Source organism: Sapajus apella, unplaced genomic scaffold, assembly GCF_009761245.1.
Source record: "Sapajus apella isolate SASKATOON/1434 unplaced genomic scaffold, GSC_monkey_1.0 scaffold142, whole genome shotgun sequence".
NCBI classification, from domain to species: Eukaryota; Metazoa; Chordata; class Mammalia; order Primates; family Cebidae; genus Sapajus; species Sapajus apella.
This window is the reverse complement of record NW_022437082.1, coordinates 2,857,519-2,868,692: the sequence shown is the minus strand read 5'-3', so window position 1 is coordinate 2,868,692 and position 11,174 is coordinate 2,857,519.

Genomic DNA, 11,174 nt, shown 5'->3' with positions numbered 1-11,174 from the left:
ATGACCCCATCTTATGGAAAAGCCTGGCATCTTGACTAGAGAGCTCTTATTCTTTTCACTACCTGACACTGACCCTATGGAACAGAAAAAATCTTGGAGAATAAGAAATGCCTCCACCCAATTTCCTATGTCCTTCCCGTCCCATGACAAAGCAAGTTCAGAAAGTTTAGAAAGTGGCTTCATCAAAGCCGATGGGGCAAATGGGTAATCAACAAACAGAGCTGCCATGTTCACCAGGATGCCACCTCCTACATCAAAGCATTGAGAAGATTTGCAAACAAAATGGAGTTCAGGTTTACTCTTGGTTAACTAGAGCATTCACGGAGTTACACACTATCTCCCCGTTTTTTTCCCTCAGTATTTGATGAAATGAGTTGAGATTGCTTGTGCCCAGCAAAGGATGACTTACCTGGTAGGTCAAGCGTTTTGCATAGCTGAGGGTTAAACTCTTTTACCACTCCCCCTTTAAAATCATTTTAGAACCAAACTTTTATAACAAATGTCTCATAGTTTCCTGCCTTCTTTTAATGAGCAGAGCACCCTCACATCTTTCTTTCCCATCTCTCCTCTTTCCCTGGCTATTGCAGTAAGAAAAAAGAATGGTGGGACTCATTTGTCAGGATCTGAGAGCAGATTAAACGCACCGCTACTGATATTAGTCCTGCCACATCACCTCTGGTCACACAGACATCCTTGTAGAGAAAATCATTGTTTACCAAAAATGGTAGGGCCATTCCAGGGCATTTTGTCCAACCACGTGGGTTGTAATGCAGGGAAACTGAAGCCCAGAGAAGAAAAAAGGATTGGCCCAAAGTCATACAGTAGCAGAGGCTAAAAGTGAAAACCATATTTTCAGCTTTGCTTACTTTGAGAAAGAAGAGTGTTCAGTCTGTCACCTTTGACTAGAAGTTCAGGCAACCACCAGCAGGTGGCAGTAGATTTGTTTGGATCTACTCTCAAGCAAATGTTCCTAGCACTGAGGAATCAAATTCCACAGGCAATTGGTCTGATCCCTCATTTGTCAGGGGAAACAAGCCTGAAGCCTGAAATTTTGTTCTGAGGTACCCTTGTGACTATGAAGATTGACAAAAAGTTATGGCAACGATGAATTATCTTCCAGAACTTACATTTCAGAAGGCCCTCCCTTACTTCAGGTCTCCCTAGAGGGAATGCTTCCTTGAAATTTCTGACTCACAAGAAAGGATAGCCCAAATGCAACAAGAAATACAAAATGCCATTACAATTTGTACTTATTGAGCATTTGTCTAGTTAATTTGTTATACTATCCATAAATAATCTAGGTTGAATAAGCTTAAACCTGAATATGGGATAATGGTGTAGGGGAAGCTCTGCCAGCAACAGTGAATATTCCAGTTTGGCTGGAGGGCAGAGTAAGTTTGGAGGTAAGACAACAGGTGAAATAGATAAGAGGTGAGAGATTAGAAAGAACCTGACTTTGTAAGCACCGCACCACACACTCAGTGCACAATAAATTCTTGTGTAATGAATGAGGCAAAAGGAAGAATCTGGGTCCTAATTTTCCAAACTAAAAATTTTTATTTTATTTTAAAGTTAACAGTAATCTTTTGAAGGGTTTGTGCAAGGGAATGACACAATCAGAGTGGCATCTTGGAAGAATCTTTTTGAAGGAAAAACTGGGAGAAAGAGGGACTGGGGGCAAGAAGAGCACACATCTCCTTCTGTAATGGCCAGCTAGGTAGCTTGGACTAACTGTTCCAGTGAGGACGATGAAACAAATAATTAGGGGATTTGATAAGCATTCCTGTCATACTCAGCTGAGACCCTGAGTGGCTACCCCTTTGATTTAATGGTGACCCATAAGTAACCAGCCCTTCTGTGGTCTTTTAACCTAGATACTCATCACCTGGGCAGTCCAAGGAACCTAACGCCCTGAACCTTGGATTAAAGTGGCCTTGAACAAGTAGTATCCTCGGGCATTTGAAAATATCCCAGGAAATGAAAAGACTACCTGATGGAAGGTGTTCTCATATTGGGTCTAGAATAATTTGTACAATAATTTTTCAAAACATGCCAGTGTATATTCAAAGATAACTTGGCATAAAAGGAGAAAGTATAGACCATGACAGCCAGTAGAAAAGAATAGACAACAAAACCCAACTCTTGAAGACTCCAGATATCAGAATTATGTGACAAAGACCACAATAACTATGGTTCTCTCTATTCCAAAAAAGTAAAAATAAGTTTGAAAATATTTTAAATTTTTTGGAACAGAAAATTATGTGTAAGGAACAGAAAATTATAAAGATTAATAGAGCCAATTAGAAAAAATCAAGGTGAAAAAGTCAACTATAACTAGTTTAGTTATACTAAAAACTATGACAATGAAACTTGAGAATTTAATGGATAGGCTTAAGAGAACGCTAAACACAACTAAAAAGAGAATTATTGAATTGGAAAATAGGTTATAAGAAATTGCCTAGAGTTCTGCCTGGAGAAACAAATTATTTGGAAAAATAAAAAACGGAGGATGAGAGACACAATTAATAGAGTGAGAAGGTTTGCCATATATTTAATTGAAGTCCTAATTGAAGATGACGGCTGTAAATTTGAATTTGCAGATTCAACAAGCCCAGTGAATAAGAAGCAAGATAAATAAAAAGAGGTCTACTCCTAGGCACATCATAGTGAAAGTGAAGAAAGCCAGAAACAAAGAAGGCTACACTACTGGTCCAATTAAAGATAATAAGATCATGACTTAGAAAGCAAGAACTGGAGAGATTGGGGATAGGGGATGGGAATTAGGCCCTGGACTTTAGAATGCTTTTACTCATTTTTTTTCCGTTAAAAAAGACAATTGTTAGAACAACCTGACACCTACGAGCCCTCCCTAGTTGTCATGTTTGGAAGTCCATTGTCCTATCAGTGTGTGTCCCTCATCTCATGGGCCATCACAGAGGCAAAAATTTTCCATGGGTGTGAAATGCTAGTTGCTGCTGAGCTCTACAGCTGGAGAAATGTGCTTATATATTACTTCCTAAAAGAAACCAGAATAAAAATGAATCTTTGTAGAAAAGTTCCCTTCTGCTTACCTTGCCTTCAGCATTCACTATTTCTAAGGAAATGAACAATTCTGTGGTTCTCAGTGTGTCTTGCTACACTTTGGCTTTACTATATGCACTTGCTCATTGAACTATCTCATGCTGGAGCAGAGTAACATTCCTGCAGGGGTTTATATTATAATAAACTGAGCTAAAACCAAAATAGGCTGTCTTTTGAGAGTGTGGGCTCCTTGTTTGTTACTAGAGCTGTTTATACAAAGATTAAATTAATAGCCTCCTGTCATGGGTAGAATAGAAGAAATTATGCTCTATATGGGAAGTTGCATCAGAGCTCCTGCGTTTGGCTCAAAATCTTTCATGCATTTATTGTACTTGAGGGACAAACATTTTTATGTACCCTTAAGGACTGTTCCACCACCACAGAAATCCCTTTTTCCAAGAGAGGAGAGTGGGATGGCAGGAAAGCCTTCTCTATTGCCTAACTTCAAATCAATCAGAGTCCTGTCTGACAGACTTATCTTCACTTGTAGCATGCAGTATGTGACCCACAATTTTGACTGTCACAAAGGGAGGCCATGCTGAATTTTTGATTCTGAGTTTCCATATTTTCTCTTCACTTTTTCTGGGCATTCGCAATTTATGTAGGTCACAACTCTTCTCTCCCCCAAGCCTGCAAAATGGGCACTGTAATAACTTAGCATCTTCTAAAAGCATCTCCCTCCCTAATTATGGAAGGGCAGGAGCAGTGAGAATACTCCATTAACTCTAGGATTTTTCTCCCAAGGGCAGGTTGTATCATAGTGTATTAAAAGGGTATTTGATTATGAACTTGAAGATCTAGATTGGAGCTCTGTCACCAGCTATTGTACCTAGGCATATGTCTCAGCCTCTGAATTTCAGCTCTATCATTCGGAATATGGTGGTGATAATAATGCCTACTTGTTAATGTGACAATCCAGACAAAAGGGACTCCCTTTCCATCACAACTTCCTGGCTTTGGGACCTCATCTCCCTTATCCAGTCAGATTTCTCCTTTCTCCGTCCGGAAAGGCTGTAGTCACTACCAGATCTAGCCACTAGGGGGCCTCAGATCCCCTGGTCTAATTGTGAAACAAACCTTTCTATTTATTAAATAGTTGTTTCCGGCTGGGCGAGGTGGCTTACGTCTGTAATCCCAGCACTTTGGGAGGCCGAGGCGGGCTGATCATGAGGTCAGGAGTTCGAGACCAGTATGGTCAACATAGTGACATTCCCATAGTGAAATCCCATCTCTACTTAAAATACAAAAAATGAATGAGGCGTGGTGGTGTGCGCCTGCAACTCCAGCTACTCAGGAGATTGAGGCGGAGAATCGCGTGAACCCGGGAGGCGGAGGTTGGAGTGAGCCCAGATCGCTCCATTGCACTGCCGTCCGGTGACAGTGTGAGACTCCATCGCAAAATAAAATAAAATAAATAAAATAAAAATAAAATAAAAATAATTGTTTCCCTGAATCCAACAACAGCAAAACACCTTATTCAGAAGCTCACTGGAACAGAGGGGGATAAGCACAAACTTCCTTTTTGAGGGAGGAAGTTTTAGTGCACAAATGGATAGACCTTTATATCTACACTGGGATAGTAGCTGCCATCAGCTCCTCAGCCCCACAGTGAGGATGCTGATGGCTAACTTCTGTGCATCGCTGCTCCTGTTCCCAAGGGGTGAGAAACATTGATCCTGCACAAATCGTTAACAGATATCTCCTGGAGATGTGGAGGCCACAGCCAGAGTGGCCATATATGGTACACCTGGTGAGAAGGGTTGCTTTCTTAAGTGACTCCCTTAGCCCTGTGATATGGTTTGGCTGTGTCCCCACTCAAATCTCATCTTGAATTGTAGTTCCAATAATCCCCACGTGTAGTGGGAGGAACCTGGTGGGAGGTAATTGAATCATGGGAGTGGTTACCCTCATGCTGTTCTCGTGATAGTGAGTGAGTTCTCACGAGATCTGATGGCTTTATAAGGGGCTTTCCCTGCTCTTGCTCGGCACGTCTCCTTGCTGTCGCCATGTGAAGAAGGATGTGTTTGCTTCCCCTTCAGCTATCATTGTAAGTTTCTTGATGCCTCCCCAGCCATGCTGAGCTGTGAGTCAAGTAAACAAACCTCTTTGCTTTATAAATTACCCAGTCTTGGGTACGTCTTTATTAGTAGCATGAGAACGGATTAATACACCCGGTTAATCTTGCACCTGTCCTTAATTCATTTTGGGTGTCACAACCCCTGTTAGCTCCTAATTAATATATTCTTAGATCTTTAGCCACGTGCACTCTGCTCCTCCCTCAGATTAAGTTCTACCTGACCAGAGGATTTTCTTTTAGATAGTCTTTTGACATCAGTATACTCTACATTTGTGGTAACAGCAATAATTCATAATAAGGCATTGAATCTTTCAGCAAGTCTATTCCCTTGTACCTCTCCAAATTGCTCAAAACTGTGCCTTTCTTCACAATCTCTGAGACAGAGTCAGTAGTATTCACTTCAAACCGCAGGCCCCTTTCAGTTAATTGGGGCTGTGTAACTGGTTTTAGGCAATGAAATGGAAACATAAGTGGCACAGACTATTCCCAGGATGAGCTGCTTGACAGTTTACTATCCTTAAGCTCTCTCTTTCCTTGCCTTGGTGACCCTGAAAGCCATATGTTGAAGTGGGAATATCAAATATGGAAAGAACCTAGACCCTGAGTCCTCTGATAGAGGATGTGACCTGCATCTGACCATGTGTGACCTTGAAATCAAGCTTTGGTATGCTAAGTTGCTAAGATTTAGGGATTTAGTTATCATTTCAGCAAACTTAGCCTAGCTTGATAAATACACTCTGGCACACCTCTCAGTGCCTGTACCATTATTCTAAAGTCCCATGTACAACTCTTTCTGCATGTTTCACAGGTAGCTTGGATCCAAGATTTCCCAGTCTCCTCCTAGTACTCTTCAAATATGCTCCTTTTGGTGTGTTCTCAGTCTCTGTGGGCTGATATTCAGCTGGGACCTGGTTGGGACCTATAAGAGCATTTCCTTCTGTCTCCCCACCCTCATAATCAGAAAGACATCACTCATTCATTCGTTAGCTGTTTACTGAGTACCTTTGATGTGCCAGGTACTACTCTGAGAATGGGGACATAAAAGTAGAAAAAAAACAGTAAAAGAAATCCTTGATATCATGGAGCTTATATTATATAGGAGCAGAAGGCAGATTACACAGAATTGAAATGAATAAAGTATCTGGTTTATTAGATGATGATAAGTGCAACAAAGAAAAGCAAATCAGGGAAGGAGGGTAGAGAATGCTGGGGAAATGGGGTGGTAATGACTGGAGGATGAAGATGTTATTTTACATAAATTGGTCAGGGAAGGACTCGTGAAGGTGACATTTGAGCAGAGACCTTAAAGAGGAGAGAGTGTAAAGCCATATAGACATCTGGGGGAAGACGATCCCTGGAGAGTGGACAACAAAGGCAAGTGCCTGAAGTCTTTTGGTGTATTCAAAGAATAATAAGGCGACCAGCAAGGTTGGAACACAGTGAGTGAAAGGGAAAAGAAATAGGATGTGAGGCCAAAGTATTAAACAGGGGCTAGATCATGTAGTGATGTGCAGACCATGATAACTAAGCTTTGACTTTTACACAGAGTGAGATAGGAAGCTGATGGCAGATTTGGACATAGGAATGACGTGAGCATATTTATGTCATGACAGTGGGATCATGCTCTTTGCTGATTGGAGAATAAGCTCTCGGGGTGGGGGAAGGATGGAAACACAGAGACCAGTTGGGAAGCTGCTGCAATAACCCAGGTGACAGATGATGGGCTCAGCAGACCAGGGTGGTAGCAGTGGAAGTTGTGAGATGTGATCAGATTCTGGATATCATTTTCAAGGCAGAGTTGAAAGGATTTTCTGACAGATCAGACAGGGGATATGAAAGAAAAAAAATGAGTTACAAAGGATCCCAAGAATTTTGCCCTGACTAGTTGGGGTAACTGATTTGCCATTTATTGAGTTGGGTAAGACTCTGGGAGGAAGAAATTAAAGTGCATGAATAGCCAATAATTTTGTTTTGAACATTTTAAGTTTCCTTTGATGTTAGGCATTTAAGTGATGATGTAACATAGGAATTTGAATACATGATCATCACTTTCTCTGCCCAGCACATTTCTACTCATCCTTTAAGGCCCAGCTTAGCTGTGATGAAGCTCTTCTCCTAACTGGCCAAGCAAAGATCGTGACTTCTTCCTACATGCTACAAGGGAGACTTTGACAGTCCTTTAGAACAGCATTTTATTCCTGTAGTGTCATCACTGACTTTCACCTCTCTTACACAACAGACTGGGCCCTCCTTTAGTCCAGGGACTATTTCTGGTTTATCTTGTGTCTGCCTAAACCCAGTCCAGAGTCTGGGTTATGGTAGGCACTCAAAATGTATATGTTGAATGAAGCATCCCAGAAATGAAAAGAAGCTTTCCGTAACCTGGAGCTCATGAAAAATGAAGACTTGTAAGTGGCCATCTTATTTATTGGTTAGAAGGCTTGTCAGTGACCCCTGGGACAGCAGAAGCCTGAGAGCCACATTGAGGAGTCAGGAATAGGACACTTTTCTGTAGGTATTGCTACGTGGCCTTTTTTGCCTTTCATTTTGATAGTCTTGTCAGAGTTTCTCAAGTGTTTAGGTGATGAAAGAGATCCAGATTTGTGTCTCTAACTGCACCTCAAAGAGGGCACCCTCTTCCCAGGAAGAAATGCTGTAACTATCATAGTGGGTGGAATTTATCGGGAGATGGATTGGCTAAGATTTAGTTCTAATGGAGGAAGCACCAGAGTCAGACAAATTCACAGCTCAAATCCCAGCTCTGCCACTCATCAGCTGTGTGACAAGTCACTTTCTCTCCTTGATCCTCATTTTCCTCATCTGTAAAATTTGACATTGTGGGGATTAAATGAAATCAGGTTGGCAAAGCAACTTTACTAGTTGCTGACACAGTAATTGCTAGGGAAGAGTGGATATAAGAAAAGCAATAGCAGGGCTAGCCAAAGATGGAATGCGTTCCCCATTCCTGGAGATATTCAAGGACAGACTACATTATCATTTTGTGGTAACATTATGGAAAGGATTCTAATGGTTGGATCAGTTGAAAATTGAGGTCCAGTCTAGCCTTGGGTTTTATAATTCTGAGAATCCCAAGGAATAGAAATGCAGATACAAACGTTGCTACTGAAACCACTCTGCTCATAGTTGAGCACTCATGTGCCAATGGGTTCTTTTCCAAAGGCTTGTTGTGTGCATGGCAACATTGTCTGTGTGGCGATGTTGTGTGTGCAGCAGTGCTGTTGCTGATTTGAGAGCACACTGCCAGCTGTGTTGCCTGCTGCTGCCACACGTGGTAATCTGCCTCAGCACTACATGCCCCTCCCATAATCAAATAAGCCCCTGAAGTGACTGCATGTTCATTTTACTCTTTGACTCAGTCAACTGGGGCCTCCCATACTAATCTCTCATTTACTCCTTTGCAGTATTATCATAATTGACTCCCATTTGGGGAGAAAGCTTCAGGAGGTGGTACAGTGAGAGTGTTTGCCACTTATCTTGGCTTTGCTGTGTGGCTTCACCACCTATTTTTCAATTTGACCTTTAAGACTATCTCTGTGATGCTTCTCCCAACTGAGTCCTCCTCAAACCCTGCTCCTGCCCCCAGCTCAGGCCTTCATCCCTTGTCTTGCACTCTTACAATAGCCTTTTAATTGGTTTGCCCCTTTGGTGTTCACCCTGTCTTTAATCCACTCTGATTCCAACTTACTCTTTTAGCTCTCTCCTCCTCCTCCTTCCTGTACTGTCCACTCAGCTCCAGTGCAGAGGGGCTACTGGCCTTTCTCTGAGTGACCCCTACTTGGCAGATATTCAATTTATCTCCTTCATCTGCCAAAATTCAATCTATCTTTTAAACCCAAGACCAGATACCCTTTTCCCTAAAGCTACCTGTGAGGGTTTTGATCTTTTATTAGAGTCCTGTGTGTGCATCTTATTTCCCTTAAAAGTCTGGGAGCTTCATTTCTCTCATCAGTAGCTACATTCTCTCCATATCTCTCCTCCTTTTGAAAACAAACTCTTTTTTTTCACCATGATTTCTCCCCTGAATGCCTACCTCATTAAAGAAACAAATGAATAAACCCAATTAGGGTTTCTGTGGGTTGTACTGGAAACTAATTTTAACACCTGACATCCTAAAAGCACAAATTACATAAGTAATTTTAGGGACTAATTGACAATGTAGAAGCCTGAGTAAAAACTCAGGCTACAAATGATTGATTCTGCTGAATGTTACCTAAGTGTTCTTAATTAATCAACAAGGAGCCACATTTGCTCCCCTGGTGCCCTTTTCTCTCCTTTAGAAAAGCCAAGCCCAAGGGAAAGGTGTTTAAACTATTTATTTGATTCATTTCTTAGCTTCTGAGCTTGACTAGCTTAAGCCTTTGGTTTGTTCTTGAGGATTATGGGGTTTTTAAGAATTGAGCCATTCTCTAGTTTGCTCTTCGGGATGTGGGCATATTGCATTCATCTAATCCCTTGAATTTACAGAGTGGGCTAGCATAGAAACCAGAAGTGAGTATAGCATTCATTTGGGCAGCATGAATTTCTGTAAAACAAGATGACAGGAATTTTCTGCAGTCCTTCTGACAGCTTCCGTGTTCCTGGTGTTTATAAGAACATTGCTATAGTGAATTGTTCCCCTAGACAAATTTCTTCCACATGATGCCTAATGAGTTGAGGTGGAGCGTGAAGGGCCAACATGCCCTAGTGGACAAACAGCCACCAAAGCTCTGTTTACTAACATTTTCAACACTAAAGTGTGACACAGGGCTCTCAGAACGGGGTGCACTCATATTCACGTGCCTGACACTGTTCCACAAGTTATTATGACCAGGAGAGCTTTTTTTAATAAATAGAAGATGCTACTTGGGAGTCAGCTTTAGGAAGTCGAAATGACCCTTCTTGTGTTCCATTAGATGTAAATATACTGAGACAGTTTCTTCCCAATGAAATGTGCTATTAGAGAACTCTGCTTATACAGTACTTCACTTTAGGTTCATTTAGATTTATTAAACTAAATGCTTGTGCCAGACACCTAATTTGCAAAATGTACTTACTATTCCAGCTCACTTCTCAGAAAATGGCCACACTACTCCAGAAACCAATAATAATAATTTGCTCATCACAATAGTGCTGTAATCTGGGTGCTATTATCCTTCAATTTTCCAGCCAGGAGTGAAGAAAACATGATGGGGGTCAGAGCTTGAGCTCTGAAGCCACACTGCCTGGGTTTGAATCCCAGCTCTTACACTCATTTGCTGTGTGATCTTCAGCAAATTACCTAACTTCTCTGTGCCTCAGTTTCCTCACCTCTCAGGGGAATAGTTATAGGACTTCCATATGGCATAAAATGAATTAATACATGGAAAATATCTAAAACAATTGCTAAGCACATGGTCAATGCTCAAATGATGGGAAATCTTCTGGAGTTAGGTGGCTGTTTTCTGACTTGTGTAAGGTTAGATATCATGCCCCTCACTTGGAGTTGGAGTTCAGCTTCTGACTATCCAAAGGGTTTGATATCCAACGACACTGGCAATGAGTGAAAAGAAGAGCCCCTTAGTATAGAGAGATTCACCAGGCTACTAAATAGGTGGACTCAAGATGCTACCGTATCGCTCCATCCTTTTCTTTCTTCTTTTAAAAATACCATATTTATTAAGATATGATTGACATACCATACAACTCACTGTATTAAAGCATTGGATTCAATGTATTTTAGAGTTTTCACAGAGTTGTGCAACTGTCACCTCCATTTAGCTTCAAAACATTTTCACCACTCCCAAAGGAGACCCTTTACACATTAAGCAGTCACTCCCCATACCCCCTTCTCCCCAGCCCTATCAACCACTGAACTACTTTCAGTCTCTATGAATTTGTCTATTCTGGACATTTCATATAAATGGAATAATGCAATATGTAGCATTTCGTGACTAGCTTCTTATACTTAGTTTAATGTTCTCCATATTCTTCAATGTTGTAGCATGCATTAGTACTACATTTCTTTTTCAGGCTGAAA